Here is a 21,865-nt window from a genome sequence, read left to right as displayed (position 1 = left end):
AAAAAAAGCAGAACAGAACAGCTGACTTAAAGACAGATACCAACTTCAGTGAAAAACCTTACTCAAAATGAAATCACAACTCACCAGCCATGTTGCTGCTCTAGAAATAAAGATCACGAAAATGTGAAATAGAAGACAATGAAAATACAAGACAATTTTCTGCAGCTTCCATCCCCGACTGCTCTGTCAAATACACAATAGCACAAAGCATCTTTATGACAGGAATAAAAGACTCTTTAAATGCTCCTTTTATTTTTTATTGAATGAACACACTCTTACACATAGCTCATGGAAGATGGCTTGAGCTCTAGCACTGCCAAATCATGAATTTGATTAGTCAACTATAGCATGCAAGTTATATGCAGAACAATCTGAAACACGTATTAATTGCACATAGTGTGGCACGTCAGGTGTTTGATCAGAAGACTGAGTTGCAGCACTCTGAGACATGCGGTCATTGTTAAGGTTAAAAAATGGTCAGTGGGTGTTTCACCACAGCTGACAGAACATTTCTCAGCTCACAGTCACTGCCAAAAAAAAAACCCTCAAACCAAACCAAAAGGGTGTTCAGACCCAAGCCCACAGACTCCTCCCAACAAGTGCTGGGTTTGGTGTGGTTTGCCCTTGTCATAGAGCCATTGTTGCTAATGCTGCTGCTCCCTTCAGGAGGCACTGCACACCATACCATGCCACACCTCCCCATCATTTGAAAAGATACCATCAGATGAGGCACTTCCAGAGAAATCTTCTCCTACTGAGTATTAGAGTTTACTCATAGGTGGACAAAAAACCGCAAACACTCAGTTGGATTCACAAACATGAACTCCTTCACAGTTTGCACCAACCTGTCACGTAACCCATGCAAATACAGCCGCAGACTCTCCCAATCAAGATGTTCTCTGTTCTCCCTAACCCATCTACTCTATCTGTTGTTAAAACTTTTTTTGACACTTGTAATCTCTCAGATAGAAAAGCACAAGATTAAAGTGCATCAGGAAGAACAGGGCATGAAGACAGAGCAGAAACCAAAGGGCCTCCAACCCTTGTTTCAGCAGCCCTTGCACTGGAAGGGAAACTAAAAGTGCTGCTCTCATGCATTGCATGGAGCCTTGAATTGGACACAGACATGTTACTGGCCATAAAAACAAGTGCAGCTCTTTAATTTCTTAAATATTTACCACTCAGACATAACACAGTATAAAACTCAGAGCTGTGTTCCTGATGCTTGGACTCTTCTGTCAAAACACATATTGACATAAGACCTCCTGGTGAAAACACTTCAAAATGCTTTCACACTTTTGTTTTGAAGTACAGATCCGTCTTCCCTTCCCCCTCCACCCACCCACTCTTCCAAACAAGTAAGTAATCCAACCTTGCACAGGAATTTTAATTGTTTCCATAACTCCTATCACCTGCCAAAAAAGTAGCTCAGTACGACAGAGATTGGACAGGGTGTCTCTGCTGCATATATATATATTTACAATATAAGCATGCATATATATACACACACACACACACACACATATACATATGAATATGACTTACATAGCAGTTAACTTCTGCATAACTGTAAAAACCAGAAGACTTTGTAAGACCCAGCCTTACTCTCTAAAGTAGCAACCATAGCGTAAGCACACTTGGGCTCAGATTTACAGCCACGTTACTACAGCTCAACTTCCTGCCTCCTGCATGAGCCAGGCTTGGTGTGCTGTCTCCTTGCACAGCATTAGCCACGACAGATCCTAATTAGCAGTAACATGAGAGGCTAAACTAAGACACACACCGCAATGTTTGTTGCAAGTGAAGTGTGGTTCCACAGATCTCCCAACAGCCTCCGAGAGTTTGGCTGATGTGGGTACCATGACTGGACGCCTGGCTCCTTGCAAGAGTTCTGCAACTTCTTACATTTTATTTTTATTCTTTTAATTTTAAGATCTTGTCCTGTCAACCCTTCCTCACACCACACATCATCTCTTACCACAAATAAGAGCCCTGGTTTCAGTGGGACCTTTGAAATATTCGTCTTGTGGCAGGACTAATTGCACAACACAAGCTTGTAAGGATATTTTCAGCATACCCGTATAGCTTCATTTATTTAGTATTTTGGATCAGGTCTAAAGTAAAAAACACCACAACATTTCTCTAGCATTTGTTTAAACAAATAATTCATTTTTTAATATCACGCTCTTTATAAATTTATGACGTGATTACTGAATCTCAGTAAAATCCCAAGGGCTGCTGTAGTTATTTAGGCAAAAATGCTTTTGTTACTAGAGCGTATAGATGTTCTCTTGGGTAAATTGCAAACCAGAGTCAGCTTGCTAACAGGGGAGGCCTAACAATTTCCATAGAACAAAAGTGCATTTAGAAACAGTTTAATAAACAAGAGGAAAAATATCTCTGGGATTTACAGCATGGCAGCTACTAAATTATTATCAACAATAGATACTACACATTTTTCCACTTATGTTAAAACTAAAACCAACATGCTGCAGCTTCTGACACTTCTGGTGTTCAGAAAACTACTTTTGACAGCACCCTTTGATTTGTGATGGGTGGTTTGTTTTTGAATTGTTACTGGCTAGGTGAAGCCTTGAGGCAGACGTGCAACACTGCTGATAAATTTTTCCACCCCTGTGATAAATTTCCCATAGCTGCTGGCCTGCAACCTGACGACTTCCAGCAGTTTGATTGTCTCACATTTGGACACAGCAGCATCAGTCCGTTTGATGTATGAGCTCTAGAACTCTAGATGGAAGACAAACATTTTCAGTACTGATTAGTTTCAAGTGAAAACTCCTTCTGCTTCATTTCAGACAGCACTACATCTTGTGTTCAAAAAGCCAAATCTTGCCGAAGAGACATTTCAAGCTGGAAGCCCACAGTCAGAAATGATTTTCGGAAGGTGCAGTCAGAATTTGGATTCAGATGTTATTTCACAAACAAACCCAAATGAGCACACACATTTCAGCACCTTTGCATCACTACCAGCAAGGTCTACGTTGTTTTCAAAGTCTGCAAAACTGGCCTTTCACAGCTGCAAAGGAAGTGACACAGGAAGAACAATGTGGGCAGCGTGTATCAGCAATAATTCCATCCGCTGCTGCCCAGCTGTGTGCACATGGAGGAATTGAGCTGCTTCCTCTCCCTGAGCTGTCATTCAGGCATTAGGAATGTGTGTGCTATGGCATGGGGCTGGAGGAGGGCACAGACACAGCGGCCAGCCCAATGTGGCCACACACAGCCTGCTCTCTTCTCAAACAGGACCTACACGCGTATTGCTAAAAAGCACGTAAGATGTCTCTCAGAAATAAAGACCACAGATCCTTAGTCGAAATGAGGTGGGATGCTTTGGACTAGAGTGACTAAGGCTGCATTCAGATGCAGTGCAAGCTCTGAGCCTGCATATGACTTATCCCCCAAAACAGAACCAACGGTGACTGTAGTTATGGGTTTGAAGTGGTACACAACTCTCAGATGTGCTACATACCAAGGATTTCACGGGGAAAGAATGCAAAAGGTGTTTAGAAAATCCATAGCTTTCCCAGTCAGCCACAGTGTGAGGAAGCTACAGCTACTCATGCTGTGAATGAGCTCACACGACTGGCCAGATATGTGCCACCTACATTACTCAAGTATGGGAGGTGCTCGATGGTGCCTAGAAAAACCTACATCACCTAGGGGCTGAGGACAAGGACTGACCTTGCCAAGTGAATCACCTCGCCTCACATGGGGAGCAGTAACAGCTCAAGAGTCACTGGTGATGATTTAATTTTTTTCTTCCCTTCTAAATTTAAATCAGAACCAAAGTTGCCCAGCAACTAAAAGTTCCTGGTCTGAAAGAAAAATACCCAAATCCTGAAGTCACATGATGCATGAGCTACATTGCTACCCAACATCATCATGTGCAACACTCATGTTCACAAATTCACAAAGTCCTAGAGGGGGATTCTTTTTGCTTAAGTTTAGATGTTTACAAACATTTGAATTACTTGTCTAAGTCTTCCTTCAGGCTGCAGTGAATCATTTTCTAAACTTTGCTGGCTGTACTGACTTGACATAAATTGTAACAGAACTCACAACTTGACATACATATTGCTGCCATCCCAAGTTATGCAAGATGAGTGCTGCTCTAACACACCAGCAGGGTACATGCAAGACAGGAAATATGTAGCAAGAAGAGATTGCTTAGTCAAATACCAGAGAAAAAAAGAAAAAAAGACCACGAATGATGGCTTTTAAAACAAGAACTCATTAAATTCTTGCAGCACAGGCAGGGCATTTTGGCATGTGTTTTCCCATGCTTCTCACTAACTTCAGGGGGTATCGATCCACTCAAGAAGCTCTATTACATACTGATCTTCTGCACTGCGACACAAAGCAATGTAAAATGAGTGCACAGCAGATACCAAGCAAATACTGAGATCTGGCAGTGGTGGTGTGAACATAGATGTACAGCTAAAATATGCTGTGAGAAAATGTCACCAGCACAAACAGGCTTTCAGAACATCAAGTGCAAGAGCTGCTAACGTAACAGGCACTAAGTGAAAATACATCCGATTCCTTAAAATAATTGTAAGTCACACAACAAGCAGGAAAGAGAGCAAGAAGAAAGGGAAGAGGAGGAGGGCTGGGCAAACATAATAATTAAAGCTGTAGTGTTCTTGTGGTCAAAATATATGTTTATTTGATTAGGAAGCTGTATTTCCATGAAGAGTACTACAGAGCAAATAAGCTTAGGAGGAAATGGTGCCTAATGAGTTCCATAAAAGATTTTTAAAGCAACTGTAACACTTTCCTTTTTATTCCCCACAAATATTTGAAGCTAGCATACATCCCTAAGACTGAGTTTCCTTGATGTTAGTATTGCTCTCATGAGAGAATAAATCAGTCAAAAAAGTTAGCAAACGAATTACACAGCTCACACTGCTAGACCTCAACATGGTGTCAAAATCTTTGCATTTCACTGTTAGTATGGCATGTAAATAAGCAAAGCGCTGGTCTATACCAGAAATCCTTTAAAAGTTCATGGTGAAAGCAGAGTTAAAGCAACAACGAACCCACACATCCATCAACCCATTACAAACATCCTGATACGCTGTTTGGTAAAAGCTAATTGAAACCCAAGCCCTTATACCACAGCCTAGATATTTTGGGCTGAATTGGTATGATTAATGGCAAGCATAGAACGTTATAAATTACAGTGAAGATGAAAGGACTTCTGAATACTTTTCTGAAACATGGAAGTTTTCAGTGCCCACCTACAAACATATGCTTTCTCCATATGACACAACGTGTGCAGGAAAATAATGGCACACACTTGATGATTTATGTTTTAAAAAGACAGCATGAATGTATCCACAGTGCTTTTCCCTATATCCTGAAAGCCAGATTTGGTCAAAGAAAATGCTTCAGTGAGAAGAATGTGATCTCTTCTGTGATTTTTCCCCATTTTACAATTCCTTAGTACAAAACTGGTACACAGCCAAGCAATGGAGGAGAGAGTATTTCTTCCAGTCTAGTAAGCTGTTTTACTTCAAAGCCACCTCTCCATCTGTAGCAATTAAACAGATCAGTACAGTGGGAAAGGCATTACAACAAAGGTGTGATGACGGAAGGACCGACAGGATAGAAAGGTGCTACAAAAGAAGGGAAGAAGATTGCTCACCCGTATCAGAAGATTCCAGGTTCACAAGGGAAAGCTTCACCAAGAAGGGATCTCCAGAAAGAGATCCTTCCCCAGTGGCAGTCAGCCCTTAAATGAGGTCTAAGAGAGGTGCAGCCAGGCTTCACGCCTTCCGGTCACACAGCTGAATTGCCTTCACCTGCGCTCCCAGGGCTGACCTGATCCTTTCCCCAGGTATTCAATCAGTGGTTCAGGCTGTGACTCAACAGTTCCCATATACCGTCATTAGAGTATTACCATTTTACACAGATCAATGTTGAGAGCTTTTTTCAGTTAATAATTTTTCAAACATTCACAGGTCATCAGCACTTCATCCACAGTCAATGAAATGCAAATCCTCCCTGCTTAGGTGGTAAATATCTGCAAAAAAAATCCCTACAGCAGACAGCCTTGTTGCTTTGCACAACTTTTTACTATTTCAAGGGAGATATCATTGGAACAATTGCATCAAACATCTCTTCTGTTTAATCAGGTATTTTTCTCTCTGTAAAGCTCATTAAATGCATATTTTGTCTTTCAGTTCATGAATTTGTATACGTATGCTAGATTATAAAAAAGAAAAAAGAAAAGAGGCGTTTCATTCTTACACAGACTTTACATGGAAAAAAATGTAAATCCATTCAGTCTATAAGCAAGGTTAGACATCTTAGGAAGTCTGCATCCATGGAAGATCTGGCACAAACCTAGAATTAGTCCCAAGAATCCTTCTTCTTGAACCTCTGCACCAAACACAAAGACGACACTACAAGACACTACATCTTCTTTGTTTTGTATCCTCTTACCAAGAAGCGAGCATCAGCAATTAAAAAAAACAAAACTAAAAATATCCTGCCTGACTCATGCCATTCACATCTCAAGACAGCAGAAAGCTCAGACTTGGCAGATTTCATAGGGCTGTACTGACCGTGCCACATCCACCACTTGCTAGAAAAGCAAGTTTACCTACATCTTGTGGTCAGGACTTGACCAAAATTCAACAAACATTCGCATCTAAATATAGGTCTGCAGTCACAGACTTAAACCACATACTGGATAGTTAATGCATTCAATATAATACAGTTTACTTCAATCCACTGTTTCTTATGATCTAATTGTTTACTAGCACCCACACATTTTACAAGAAGTTGCACTGTGGTATGCCATATTGTCTCTGGTCATCGAGTTCATATATTTCTCACAAAGACACACGATTGCAGAACAAATAACTGCTTTTTTGCATTTTATGATACTGGCAGTTTCAATTCTGTGAGCTGAAGGAGTGGAAGAGACCCAGCAACCTGCATGTCTGCTGTAAGCTTCAAATGCACCTATCTATTTGATGTACTTGTTCCCTTTTCCACAAGATGTAAGCCCACGTATTTACCAGTTCCATAGTTTTTATTTGTTTGTAATGACACACCAACTCGCCTGCATAGACCGATCTGTGGTACCTTGAATATTTCTGGAATGCTTTTAAGATACTGAAATTGTGTTTGCCTATTTTCATGCCTCTGATTCTAATTTTAAGGAACAGATCGCAGTTGCGAGAGTAGCATTTTCACATGCAGTTACCAGCATTTCACAATGAAACTCACTCTCAAGATTCACCTGTAAAGTTTCTGCATGAAGACCCCTCGGGAAAGGCAGCTTGGATATAAATCATTCAGCTTTCATTTTGCGCCTTATCTTCTCTGAGGCTTTCACACTTGGGCCATCTATCAGCTCTCCAGTCTGTCTGGCAGGATTTCTATTTCTGATGCATTTGAAATGATTTAATATAAGTGATTTATCATAGACTCTTACGTCTTTAGTGATTTTTTTTTTTTCTCGGAATATATTTAGCCAGACTCATTATATTTTAAAATTTAATTTGCAAGATGCTTTTTTTTCCCTGTCTATTTTCTTTGTTTGGATATAACTTCAACTTTTGAAAAATGTCTCCTTGTTTCTAATGGATTCCTTAACTCTGCTATAAAAACCTCCTTGCCTCTTAACAACAACAAAAAATGAGTAGCAACAATAATAAAAAATGAGTATGTTGTATTCGATACATGGCATATATTTTATCCAACTTTTCATGTGAGGTCTTTAAAGAGATGCAAGGTTCAATTTCCTTATAACAAGCTTCCTTATTTTTATGCAGCACTTCTTTTCTAAATTCAAAACTCTGCTATAGTGAACTTTCTGTCTATTTCTGAAAAGAACTTGAATTGCAGTATATTATGGCTACAGATGCAACATGATACCAAATGTTTGAAACTATATTCTCTACCCAGGTCAGGATAAGCTCCAAGCTGCTGGTTGCACTCAAGAGCACCTCTTTGGTCCAAAATGTTATTCTCATTGTTCTCAATGAGTGATAGGTATTGCAATACCAGTATTTTTCACTGTACAGAATAAGGACTTTAAGTGATGACTGAAATATATTCTCTCTTTCACCTCAGACTTTTTTTCATTGTCCAGAACTTACCAACGCAATCACCTCTGCCTTGAAGTTATGAGATTTCTTCTGACCATCAAATTCTAACAGATGTATGACCTCACTGAAAGACACACGTCACCATCTTTTTCTTCTCACTGGCATCTTATAAAACTTTAGGTAGAAGCAAGCACATATTTGGTGTACCTGTAGACTTCTCCATTCCCGTTGTCTAGCTTGTTATTTGTCCTATCCCAGCCAATTTTTGCTAATTTGGGTCTTTACTGTTTGAGGATTATTTACGATTTCGCTCTTAGAAGACAGGACACACCAAACTCAATAGCTGCCTTCCCTTTTCCCTGGAACTTGAAAATTTGTTTGCAAGCCTTTGTAGCGTCAACTGCCTTCTGCTGACTCCCAGTTGGTTTAGCAGAAGGTCATCCCTCCTTATCAGATCATTTCATTGCAAAAGTTTTTCCTCTTACTCCCAACTGAACAAAAGCCTTTTTTCCACACTTTCTCAACCATGCACCAAAGATGTCTCTCTGCCTCAGCAATAGTTCATCATACATAATACTGGGAACATCTCAGATCACTTCACCAAGGTCTCCCATTTTCTGCCAGTACACATTTTGCTTTTGAAATTCTGTCCTACCTGCATTGCTTGTCCCTGAATCCTTCCCAGAACTTCAAAAAGAACACATCTAAGCAGAAGATCTGAAGCCTACGATCATGGCAGCCACTGTATTTTTTCCAAGTACACTTGATAACCACCTCACCTGCTAGAGTCTGACCTATCCTATGGGATTTGCCAGTTACTCTGCTTCTGCCTAAATTGTTTGTCCCAATTACATATGTTAGTTGTAACTGCAATGGAAAACAGAAGCACTGGGGCACAAGTGGCAAAGAGCTGCAGGGTGCCACTTCATCCACAGGTTGAGTGTTTTTGCAATAAATCTGTCTATTTAGTGGAGACATCCAATTTTCAAAGCTCTAGTTTAGTCCAGAACCTCTTTACCCTTGCCACACTGATTGTAAATAGTAATTTAAAGTCACCATCATTACATGATTCCAGCTGCATTTCTGTAAATTATGAGCTCAAGCCCAATGGCTAGGGATTAAGGGAGATACCCATACCAGTGTGCTTTTGCAATGATCCAAATGTTTAGGGATAAGCAAACTAATTATAAGATGTGAAATTTAGATATGGTCACTGAAGGATGAAATTACCACTGACAAAAAGGACATATTAAATGTTTTCCTGTGTATTTCTGCTTTGGAGAAACAATTGCTGTTGTGTTCACTGTAAAGATGACAAGGTCAACTTTACTAGAACTACCAAGATCTTGATGAAATAAATTCATGAAAATACCTTAATGTACAGTCTACAGTTCCAAAAGAGCTGAAAGAAGACTGTTTTGACTTCAACAGCTTATTGGAAAACGACAAGTTAAAGAAATAAAATTTAAAATAACACTGATCAGCTAAAGTATGTAAGATTTTCAGCCTTCTTCTCATGAAGCATTTCAGTCTACTAAAAATATTAGCATTGCATTCACCTCTTTGCACTGACCGGTCCATCCACAAAATGCCAGCACCATTTAAGTAGCTACAGCATCCTATTATACTCATTATGTGAAAATCTCAAAGCTATGCACAACTAATCAAAAAATTTACACCTCTTATCAACTCTTGGATTTTAATCTGGAAAATCCGTGTGGGCACAATAGTTCATGCATCAGGCATGGAAATGTCTTAAGAAACCATCAATTAGTTGTAGTGAACCAATGAAAAACACTTTCTGACACTAGGAAAGGCAAGAGGCTGCCATGGGAGCTGCAGTGTTCAGTTCCCTGCCAGCCATGCAAACTAAATCTGATCTCAAACCCCTGCTTTGACTTAATTCAAACTAAATTTACAGCCTGTGTCAAGTATAATGCTTCTCTACATATCTTTGCAGTTAAAGATGAAGTAAACTGATAATAAATAGATTTGATGCAGCAATCATCATTCGCCAAATTGCGTAGTTGTGCTAACATTAATTCAGAATACTTAAAAATCAATGGGTCTAATTGCAGTTAACTCCCAATGCCTGCACAGATGAACTTCACACTGAAGTGTTTGACATGGAACCCTGTGTATGCTTCTCTATGTTGAGGTGCTGACACTAGGAATAGCAGCAAATCTTGTCCACTGAAAATGACTCCCCATTGCAGACAGAGCATAAAGAAATCAGATTCACTTTACATTAGAGGTATTTTTCCCTCCACCCTCCCCCTTCACCGAGACTCTCATCAGCTTAAAGATAACAGCACACAAATCCCACTTCCTAGCACCTCATGCTGATAACAAACAGACTACAGCTGTGGCAAAACTCAGCTGACAGCACTGGCACTTTAGGAGCAGAAATCAGAGCTCAAACCACTTGACTGACACTGCTTTAACGTGACGTACTAAGATAGACAACTGAACCAAAACTAGTTCGGTGTTTAGCAAAGTTAAACACAGTTTTGTCTCTGTGAAGAACTGCTGCTCATTAGCAGAATGACAAAGCCATCGTGTTACTACAACTGAACTGTGAGGAAGTAAGCCCAGCTTCAGCAGAGGAGAAACAAAAAGCTGTGTGTTTATGAAACTGACTTTCTAAATATCAACATTTGCTAAGGAGGTCACCATTACAAAATACAGTGCAATGCGTGGAGGGAAAAGAATAATCCTAAAAAGACAGGATGTTGTTGAAATTATTAAATCAGTATCGAGTGGATGGGAGTTTTGAGGCTTATAATTGTTTTGGAAAAAGTTCAACTTTTAAACAGTCATTTTTCATTCACTCCACTCAGCTTATGAATAGAGCCAAACCAGACTGGGCTGGAAAAAAAACAACCTAACAATCTCCACTGCAAGTCACAATGATGAGCTGATACATATCTAGCTACATTTTTTATGCTCATAAAGATATGGTAGTTTTATGTCATCAAGCACAGGCTTGCTCTTGAACTAAGAAATAATTTAAAAGATAAGCACAGTGTGGTGCAGACAGGGTGACACATTTCAATTTCACTCATAGGGATAATCCTGGCAACACTGAATGATTTTTGCCTTTCAGAAACAGTATTTAATTCTAAACTAGATCCGTTCTCTTGTAGTTGTAAGCTTACTGATTTAATATATGACAGTCTGAAATTTTAAATGAGCATTTCCAGCTTCAATTCCAACATCTTAAAGTAATAGCTGAAAATCTGATGAGCATATCACAAGCTAGTGAATAATTACATCACCTCATTTTTCCAGAGCTGGTCTTCGTTAATTCATAATTAATGGAATGAGATAACACAATCTGCACTACTAACTTTTAACAGTCTGTTCGTGTCAACTGAGAAAGCTGAAAACCGACAAATTTTTGTTGTTTGGTGCAATCCAGAGCTCCACTGCTTCCCTCCCACTGCTCGGCTGCATTCCCTCCCCAAAATTCCCTCTGGAAATGACAACAAAGCTCCTCCAACCCCAGTGCAGTCAGAGACTTTCCATTCATTCTGTCCTCTTCCTCCTCCCACTTAGCATGAAACTGCTTTATCGCACAGCCCAAGGAATTTGCCAGCGAATGCGATATAGAAACTTGCCTGCTGGCAGACAACCGTTTCCACAACAGTGGCATAGGAAAGGGAAGGGGAAAAGAGCAGTGAGTCTTCCAGTGCTCTTCAATACCTTCCAGGCACTTGCGGAAAAACAGGGCAGCACCCAAGATTCAGGATTTAAACTTCATGAAAAAAATGTCTTTGAAAGATATATTGTCTTTTTTTTCCTAAATCCAAACAAGAACAGTAACTACAGAAATTCTGCACAAGCCCTGGGATCATCTATTAACAGTTTATAAAGTTGCATGAACTTGGTTAAGCCTTTCTTGAGACAGTGGATCACAGAAGGAGCAGCAATTCTAGCAGTATCCCAAGATAATGTCTTTCATTTTACTTTGAAAGCCTCCTCATCCTCCACTAAGCTCTCCTCTTACAGTTTTCCATGGTGATGAGAAAAGAGGTGCGAGGGATCAAGTTTAGTCTGGTCCTGCCAGAGCAGCTTTGGTTTTGGCTCTCTTGAGATGGAACAATCATGGCTTGGTGCTGAAGGCACAAAGAGCCAGGTCCTACTTTTTAATTGCAACCCATGCCAAAAATGTTTCTCACAAACCTAAACCACACAACATTGTCATATGTGTAATAAAGCAACAGGAGGTACAAACAAAGAAGTGCTTTTTCAGGAGAAAGGCAACAGCTGTAGAAACAAACAGGATCTCCTTTTGTCTTTTTTATGTTCTCTTTGATTACTTTAGCTTGCGCAATATATATCTCACATCGCGTTTCATTTGTTTATGAGTATCTGGGCAGAGCTCCAGTGCTTTGATGCAACTGGTCACAGTGCACAGCCGGGTTCAGTGCAGGCACCAGCACCAGCACAGCTCATGGCTGCAGCCAGCCTAGCAAGAGCTCCAGAAAGTTTCTTCACCTGAACAGGCAAGCATGCCAACAAATGAGGAACACTAATTCCAGAGAGGTACAGAAAAATACAACTGTCCTCATGCTACGTACAGCTCTTCTTTTCCAAAGTGAAAAAGAATGCTGAGTGCAGACAGAGCATGAACAAACATTACTGTCCGCGTTTACAAATATTTAGTGAAAAGGTTAATTTGAAGAATGAGAGACTTTCTTGACCTGAAACTTCTCATGCTAGTGAAAAAAAGCTTCAACCTGATCCACAGCAGAGAATGAGGCATCAGATTACACCATTATTTTATGCAATGTGCATGAGCCGAGATGCATGCTTAATTTTGTTTTTGTTAGTGGACTGCGAGTCCAATTTATTTTCACGAATATTTACTGGGAACAGGCCTCTCAGGCAGAAATACATTTGAATTCCATATCCTGCTTTGCTATTCATGTAGATGTGACTATCAAGTCTTTGATGGGTGAAGAGTGCTACCTGGGCAGTTAAAATGGCCCAGATTAAAAAGCTGACTGAAAGAAGAAAGCTGTGCATGAGGCTCAGGGCTCCACGGGGACAAGGAAGTCACGTTCAGCAAGATCCCAGGCCTCAGATCCTAAAGAACGGTCACAGCTGGTAACTGATGGAAAGGGAAGGATGAGCTTTTTGTGCTTGCCTGAAATGGCATATATCCAGGAGTAAATACTAATTTCCTATTGCTAGAGCCTGGGACGGAGTGAAGTTAAATGGATTTTGAGTCAGTGGTCATCACAATTGCTGGCCTGGAAGGGTGAGGGTTGGTAGGAAAATAGAGATCTACACGTTGTGTAAGAGACAGACGTGTTGAAAGATGTGTTGGGTGGAAAAAAAATAAATCACACAAGTGCTTGCTTAAAATAGCCCCACAAGCACCAGCTCATCCCCATATGGGCTCCAAAGGCCCAGGGCTCCATAGCTCAAAGCAGCCTGGCAAGAGGCACGACCTTCACCTGCAGCAGCATGGTCACCCTGTAATGGAACCTGAACCACACGAGCACTAGCAGGATAGCCTATTCACGCTCTGAGTAGGACAGAGGCAAAAAGCTTGGTCAGTTCAGACACTGGTAAAATACAAAAATACTTTGGTAGCTGCCTCAGTCTGCCCTACTGTGACCTTGTCCTCTGTGCTACGTGTAACGTGTTTAAAACTTCAATTTCTAGCAAAGTTAGTAACGTCACCTGGAGCTTAGAAGCACGCTGCATCCAAGAGGGACATCACCCACTGCTCTCAAAAAGCATAAGCCCCCACAGCATCGCAAGCACCTCTTGACAGGGGCTCTGCAGGCAGAAGAGAGGTGGACACAACTGGCCCCACAGCTCAGGATCAGCACAATTTTATCTAAGCAGGCTCAATGCTTCTGGGTAATGCCTCTCTGCACTTTAGAGCAGGGCTGAACTTTTTTTTCTCTCCCTTTAAATCAGTTTAGGCAAGAAATTTGGACACAGACTTACATTCATCTTCCATCTGACTGTATTTTTGAACCATTTGCTTTCAGCCTGATCCTCAAACAAGGCAGGAAAGAAGAGGCTGCAGTTTAGCCGCATTCTCCCATTTTTATAATGTGATGCAGAGGCCTGATGTGAGTGAGCAAACCCAAGCCCTCAGGTTACATTCTTCTGCATCTACCACCTTGCCTTTCATGCGAGCCCTGTTCATAATAAAGGGATCAGAGGCCGTCCTCAGGCAGCCCCTCTTTTTGAAGACAAACCCCAGCTTCGTTTAATGGAAAAGCCCTCTCAGTGCAGACCTTTGCCAAACAGCGCAGCAGGTTTAAACAATTACGCAAGACAGTGGATTTGGATTCCAGGCTCCTCTTGCTCAGCCTCCAGCTTTAAAAATAATATTTTTCTTTCTGCGAGGGCGCTCCTGAAGTAAATGCTCCAAACAGTGACAATCCAAAAGGCATTGTGGAAAAAAAGTCAAAGCTTACACAGTGTACCACGCGTCATTAATAGAGAATCTCTTCCAACACTGAAAAATTGAAAATTTCTTTTCAGCATGTGTGAATCAAAGAAAGACTTTAGTGAATCCTGACAGTTTCAGACAGAAGGGAATCAAAGCTCTTGGGATACATTACACAAATGAGCAATTGCAAAGGGGGGAGAAGGATCCTATGGTTTCTTCTAACACGGAGCGATTAGTGGTGTTTTCTTAAACGGCTGGGAAAGTCTGCAGCCTGGAGCCAGCCACATGTTACTTATCAATGTTTCAGAGCAGGGCAAGTAAGAAAGGCCATGTCTGGTTCCTTTTCCAATAGGGAAAAATCTCTTTTGAAGTTTTTTTGAGGGACCGATGGGGGAGAAAGTGTCAGGAAAAGGATCTGACAGGTTTTGCGCAGTCAGGATCAAGACGATGTCTGGAGTAAAATCTCCTGTCTAAATTGGGCGAGGAGATAGAAACCTCTCCTTCAGCACCAACATGCCAGATAAAAACGTCTGAGGCTCACTTCTATCTCTTTTCCAGTTGCACACAAATTCCTTCCCTAATGTTCTTCCAGCTTTTGTCTTGCAGGGAGTAAGTAACATGCCTGCAGCCTGAGCAGACAGGCGGACGTATGCTGGCACGGTGAGCACCCTAGGCACTTTAGAAGACATAGCTTTAATGGGGGAAGAGAGCAACTAAACCAAAGCCAAACAGCTAAGGAATCGCTCTGCTCCTTGAAAAGAAAGGCACCGCCGATGGACACACCACTGCTAACTTCATCGCTTCACATGGGACAAAATTCCTCTTCTGTATTGCCATTTCTGTGCAATCAGCTAAGTGGAGAAGTACTGCAACACCTGCTGTGTCAGTGTCAATACCCTCTGCCAGGCAGAGCCGGACACTCTGCATTTTTAGCAGTGCTGAAGGCTGCTCTGCCCTTCTTTCACCTTCCCACCCTCTGCAGATGCCATTCAAAAGGAAAACACCTATTATTTTTTTCTCTTCACAAAGCTAAAACAAATCCTTGGTGTAAACAATCTCTAAGAGATGTGTTAAAAGTTTGGGAGACTACTTCTGTATGACCCTTACTCTTGCCTGTAAGATTTGGCATTTGCAAGGTATGTAGAAGAACTTACATGCTAACTCAATATACAGTCAGTGGACATAGGCAACTTTGCTGTACTCTACCCCCTCCTATTAAAGCAGTTTCTCCTTCATACATATGATTTTATTTAGGGAGATGGAGTTCAATAATTAACATTTGCTACAGCTCTGCCTGTCCCTCCTACCTTCCCCTTCCCTCTCAAACAAAACAAAACAAAACAAAACCCCACAAAAAAAACAACAGAGTGGCAAACAAAAGAGATAAACCTTCCCCAGTTCATCAAAATACATAAAAATAAAAAAAGTTCAAGCAATGCTTTGGCTTACCTGGGCTGGTGCTTACCTCAGCTGTAAGCACTGAGCCATACAGGTGGGCAGCACCAGCACATGCTCCTGTACTTATCCCAGAGTTAATGCACTATTTCTTCCCCACAGAAGTATTTTACACAACCTTAGCGACATCAAAACGTGCAGATAAAAACCACAACTACTTTAATAAGACTGCCTTAAAGTGGCAGTCTGCTAGCTCAGCCAACTCCCAGACCCCCAGTTAAAATCATTACACCAAAAGACCAGCGAGACCACAGCCAAGAATTCAGGTAATAAAGTGCTTTAGGTACCTTGATTTTTTCCACAGCTCTCCTTGCTCTATTAATGTAGTTGACCTGTAAAGCAGAAGAAAGAGATTACTGACTTCTGGAAGGCTTTTCAGTATTACTGGAATATACTATACACTTAAAACGTAAAGCAGAATTCACACAACGTTAGGTTTCTTGAACCCTTTTTGGACTATTTCATTGAATTACTTTGATACTATACAGTGCATTCTTCATACTAAAAAAAAAACAAACACAGCACAGGGAAGCCTCAAGGAGCTCCTGGGTAGAAATCCAGCCACTCTGCCTTGCACACACCAGGTTGCAAACAGAAACAAAATCCAGCTACCTGCTGAATGCTTGCAATAGGGCATAGCCACCACAGCCCCTCTCCTCGCCTCTCGGAAGTTGAACATCAGAGGAGCACAGCTCCCACTGCACTGCTGAGCTAACTCTGACCAGGGCAGGAGTGAAAAATAAGGGGAACACAATACCTCTCTTTGAAGGCCGACAACTACATAGCCCTTGGTATGACAAGTTCATAAGGCAACAACTGCCTTTCACTGACCCCCTCCCACCACTGAGCAGCTATGGGTTCTCCTCTCGCCTTCATCTTTTAACATGAAAGTAAAACGCGTAAATAAAATAGCAATTGATCACTTCCATCATCTTTTGTCTTCTCTGTCTCTGAGCACAAATTATCTTCAGTTGAACCCAAGAAAATCCATTTCCATCATCTTCCCTTTTCCCTCATCCACTTCTCTGAGGAAAAGAAATTTCCTGGTGGACAGAGGCCAGACTCCTGGATGCATCCATGCATTAAAAATAAAAAAACAAATAAATGTATCATGATTTTTTTTTTTTTAAGACTTATATGTTGCAAAGTAGACATTATATGCATGGTGAAAACACTGAGATTCATCTATCCATCAGGGACTCGTGCTGCTTCTTTCCAAACTGTGACCATTTATATTCATTGAGTTTTAATGCTACTTCAGCCACCATCAGCTGTCTGTTGTTACTCTTGCTTGACTTCAGTACACTACCCTCAAGCATTACTGGTCTTGTCAGCATATACAAATATTTCAAAATAACAGAGAGCTGTTGGAGAGGGTCCAGAGGAGGGCCAGGAAGATGATCAGGGGACTGGAGCACCTCCCCCATGAGGACAGGCTGAGGGAGCTGGGCTTGTTCAGGCTGGAGAAAAGAAGGCTGTGAGGTGACCTCATTGCAGCCTTTCAATACCCAAAGGGAGCCTACAAACAGGAGGGGAATCAACTCTTTGAAAAGTTTGATAACTGCAGGACAAGGGGAAATGGTTTTAAGTTGAGGGAGGGAAGATTTAGGTTGGATGTTGGGGGAAATTCTTTACAGAGAGAGTGATGAGGTGCTGGAACAGCTGCCCAGAGAGGCTGTGGATGCCCCGTCCCTGGAGGTGTTCAAGGCCAGAGTGGATGGGGCTCTGGGCAGCCTGGTCTAGTATCAAATGGGGAGGTTGGTGGCCCTGCATGTGGCAGGGGATTGGAGATTCATGATCCTTGAGGTCCCTTTCAACCCTGGCCATTCTGTGATTCTGAGATTCTGTGATTCAGAAGGTTCAAAATTTTAGCACATTGGCTATCCCATTCTTCATTACAAGTCGGAGTTTCAACTACAATGAACTGACTTCCGAAAAAAAATTAAAAAATCAACATGCACAAAAAGTAACTAGAATTACACAAAACTAATGTGTGACAATTGTCAAAAGATACTCCAAAACAAAAAAAGTTCTCCACAAGAGTCAAAATGAAATATTATTGCATGTGTGCTCAGTCTGCTTTCCCCTGAGTTATTGTGTTAAACAAAGTCCTTGCAATTGAACGTTACAATAAATACAGCACTGTTTTCAACAAGTGTGTACTTCAGCATGAAGGATGTTTTATATTCAGCATCACCAGTACAGGTGCACAGCCAGAGCACGATTCCCCTCGCTTCAGACACAACAGGAACACAGCCTGGGGCCAGGAGCTCCCTGCAGGGCCGGGGCACATTTGCACACTGGCAGAGCTCACAAAGCAGAGGTGCTGGCTGGGGAGGCAATGGGATGGGACCATTGGCACCAACACACCGTGTTGAGCTGGAGTGCTCTGCAGCAGCAGGAATTTAAACATGTAAACGTGACTATTTATTCTCAGTGTGAGTACGGTTTATTTTTCACCTACTTCACACTGCCTGCGATAAGGGAATGCTATTTCTATGCCAGTCCTTGATCAGTTATTTTAAGCATAGCCAAGGCCTGGTTTTGCAAGCTGGCTGCTACTGTTTCTAGAGGGCTGTGGGTGACCACCCTTCTGTATAAAAATTTAATGTTCTCCACAGTGCTGTCAAGCCCAGGGCCCAACAACAGAAAATCCACCCAACAGTGATGAAATTACCTCGACATTTGGTGCCATGTCCTAATTCAGCTTAACTGGCCTGAGCCCACTCCTTCTACCCTTCAGGAGGGTAAGAAAACTTTTGGTTTCACTGAGCTTAGCACTGCACATAGCCTTCATTCACTGTGGTAATATTAATTAAATGCCTCTACAGCCTAAATGAAATCGTATATCTAATAATGAAGGATAAAGATGTTATCAAGAATGGGAAAAAGATATGAAAAGGACTAATAGTCACATAGTAAATATTCAGCTCAAAGCCAGCTTTCAGTTCAGGGAAAATAACAGAAAGAAATTCTTGGATGAAGAACTAGGAAGAGAAATTGACTTTAACTCAAGATGTGGCAGCAATAAGACAAATACTGAACATGAGCAGCTCTGAAAAATTGGAATACATACGAATTAATGCATATGTCAGAAATCAGGCATATTACACAAATCCTGACAATACAGGAAAGTAAAAATTAAATGTTAGAAGCCTTCAGCCTACAGGACAAAAGGATTTGTGTGTCAGAGATACCATTTCACTTCTTGAGAGTTTAGTGAAAGCCTCTTGGTTATTTAAGAGTTTTCCCCAGCCACTCAGAAGTATTGTTTTAGAGCTGCATCCAGAAACCATGAGTAATCACTATGATGGATAGTAAAGGAACTGATGGGATATCCCAGAGAACCACCCTTTGAAACAAAAATATAACCTTCAGCTACTCATATTATAATGGTTGATCAGTGTATGTTAAGAAAATACACTTCTGGTTTAAGTCCAAACCTTGAGTATAAAAAGCAAGGCCCTGGTAAATATTTAAGGGAATTCTGAGTTCTGAACTAGAGAGGGCAATTTTTATTTTTTATTTTTATTTTGTTGTTGTTGTTGTTGTTAAATCACAAACCAAACCATCAGAAGATTGTGCAATTCTAGAAAAGCCCTTAAGGAAACAATTGGGAATTTTTCATAACATGGTATTTCCTTATACCACTGACCACAGGAATGCAAACAGTTCCACCAAACAGAGATTTTTTCATTGGAAACAAGTGACAATCTAACTGTGTTTCCATCTTTTCCACTCTGAGCTCTCAGCACACAAAACAGATTATATGATAGGATACAAAAACGTAATACAAACACCATCAGGGCCACGAGATTTCTTTACTAAAACTCAGCACCTGAGAGGCTTTATAACAATATACTTCTGAAGGGTTAGAGAGAATTACTGACCATGTTTGTCTAATCAATTATTATTTTTACTGTGAGTCCTACTCCTTTGTCAGATTTTCCCAAAACACTGTTAGCACCTCTATCAGTCAGAAACACCAAACCTCAACCAAAACACAGTAAAATCAGTAAAAAGACTAAATCACACAGCTTTCCTGGCAATGCTATTAAGGAGCACTGCCATGAAAACACAGGTTGTTACTCACCTTGAGAAGTGGAGTACTACACTACTACTGATCATATACCCCTTGCACCCCATACAACGTCATCCCCTATTAGTCTAATTAATAGATTTCCTCTCCAGCTTCTCAGTTTGCAGTTATTTTGGCAATGACTATCAACACTATAAATCATCCCTGAAGGAAGCCCCAATAAAAAGCACACAGGAATGGGCAATGGCCCTCCTAGTATTGGAAACCTACTGGCATTTGGATGCTGGCATGATGAGAATAAGCACCAGGGACACCTAAGGGAAAGGCAAGACAGGTCTCATGACAGCTAATTAACAGTCACTCTATCATGGAAAAAGCAATTTACACCCTGTGCTGAGCTTCATGCAGGGAAGAGAGAAAAAGAAGAAATGAACATAATGAATGGTTAAACTGTACAGCATCATCAGGATTCAGAAAGGTAGCAGGAATGCAAGGAGGTACATCTCATCAGCAAACTGACAAATTTCTGTCATCACAAATTTGCAACTCAATTAACACAAGATTTTAATCAGGGCTATAACTGAACTTAATTCTTTCCACTGCAGCTGAAGGAAAGCAAGTGGAACAAGTCATAAAAACAGAACAAAACCAAAGCGTGCTTCAAAGAGACCGCATTAATATCAGAAGGAAAAAATACCCAACAAAAAAAAACAAAACAAACAAAACCCATGAAAGACAGAAAACTTTACATATTTAGTGTGTCAGACAAAGTCAAGAACTTTGGATGGTAAGAAGACAGACAAATGTCTTAACTACAGAGACGTTAGAAGAATTTCCTTGTGTGGGAGGCTGTTGACAATCTATGGCAGAGGGATTATTACACCGGTAGTCAAGGAAACCACTCTTAGAATTAGAAGATTGGAAATTTTGGAATGCTCCATTTTGGAGTGAACAGAACATGGAAAAAATTGCTCCATGATCCTCAGAAAGGAGGCTGGGATATGGCTCTGGCCTCCCACGCAGCCTTCAGGGCCAGGGAAGACATCTCTATGCGACAACACCAAATGTGGCCTTCTGCAGGAGTTACAGCTGAGAAAAGGGAGTGCTTCTTTTCAGTTATGGAGTCACCTTTGGTCTTCAGGGGAGGTACAAAAACACTAAATCCAGTCATCTACTGGATCATAAGAGGTGAATGTACTGTACTCATGGCCAGCAGGCTGCTTCCTCAGCTTCTGCCAGGCATGTCATTGCTCACACGATCCACAGATACTCTACAGGAATGAACATTAAAGATATTACCGAGACTCACTCACTGGCCACCTGAAGTACTAAGTGTGCACTACCCTAAGCTACCAAAAAGGCCCTTGCTCTTGGATAATTCATCTTTTTAAAGTTACAAACACATGAGACCTCCCCACCTTTTTAGATGTTGCTGAAGATCAAAACATAAAGAATACAAAGAAGCAGCTTGGCATAATGACAAATAGTATAGCAAAAAAATATTTTTCCAGTTACTGCCTTAACTAGATAGCAAAATAAAACAAGCTGATATGCCGAAGTCTGTGCTGAGATTTAGAAGAGGACTCAAAAGCCATTTTTCAGTTTTATTACTGAAATAAGTAATCCTAGAGGAAAACAAGCACTAAAAGCTTTTCAATTTAATCTTACTGAGGATGCTATACAGAGAACTACTCAGTGCTTAGACTACCCAAACTATGCAAGTTTGTAAGGCAGGGCAGTATTTAGGATACACAGCATATTTCCACAGTTGGATCAGAGCATTATCAATCTATGCCAGAAACGATTTGCTGGTTTTGATTAAAAAGCACAGATCATTGTTTGGTCTGTTTGGTTTTTGGGTTTTTT

The 21,865-nt window shown here is 40.9% G+C and overlaps 1 protein-coding gene across 2 annotated transcripts in view; it reads right to left on the bottom strand.

Moving 5' to 3' along the window:
* ADD3 (adducin 3) overlaps nt 1–16,298 on the bottom strand; it is a 59,865-nt gene extending 43,567 nt beyond the window's left edge. For both annotated transcript variants that reach the window (XM_003208167.3, XM_003208166.3), the window contains exon 1: nt 16,248–16,298. The gene's annotated coding sequence lies outside the window, so the exon portion shown is untranslated. The remainder of the gene's footprint in view (nt 1–16,247) is intronic.
* Between the last annotated feature and the right edge of the window lie 5,567 nt (nt 16,299–21,865).

The sequence above is a fragment of the Meleagris gallopavo genome, chromosome 8 (assembly GCF_000146605.3).
Source record: "Meleagris gallopavo isolate NT-WF06-2002-E0010 breed Aviagen turkey brand Nicholas breeding stock chromosome 8, Turkey_5.1, whole genome shotgun sequence".
In the NCBI taxonomy this organism is placed as follows: domain Eukaryota; kingdom Metazoa; phylum Chordata; class Aves; order Galliformes; family Phasianidae; genus Meleagris; species Meleagris gallopavo.
This window is presented reverse-complemented; position numbering and strand designations above follow the sequence as displayed.